The sequence below is a fragment of the Penaeus monodon genome, chromosome 24 (assembly GCF_015228065.2).
Source record: "Penaeus monodon isolate SGIC_2016 chromosome 24, NSTDA_Pmon_1, whole genome shotgun sequence".
Taxonomy (NCBI): domain Eukaryota; kingdom Metazoa; phylum Arthropoda; class Malacostraca; order Decapoda; family Penaeidae; genus Penaeus; species Penaeus monodon.
Genome location: NC_051409.1, coordinates 26,938,420 through 26,938,652, shown reverse-complemented (window position 1 = coordinate 26,938,652; position 233 = coordinate 26,938,420).

The following is a 233-nucleotide window of genomic DNA, read 5'->3' as shown; positions in this document are numbered from 1 at the left end:
CACGCACGGGATAAAGAGTCGAAAAACCCGAAGCCAAGAGAAGAGTTTCGGATCACAAAACGGAAGATCTTCGGGTGAATGCGCGATATATGTTTAACAGCGAAATGTGTCTTTTCCCTAAAACTGGGTGTTTATCTTCATATGCATATGTAAATGAAGGCAGCTAGAGAGTTCAGGGATTGATAAATAATTGGTTAGTTAATTTGAGAGAGAGAATATGTCTACCTAATTGT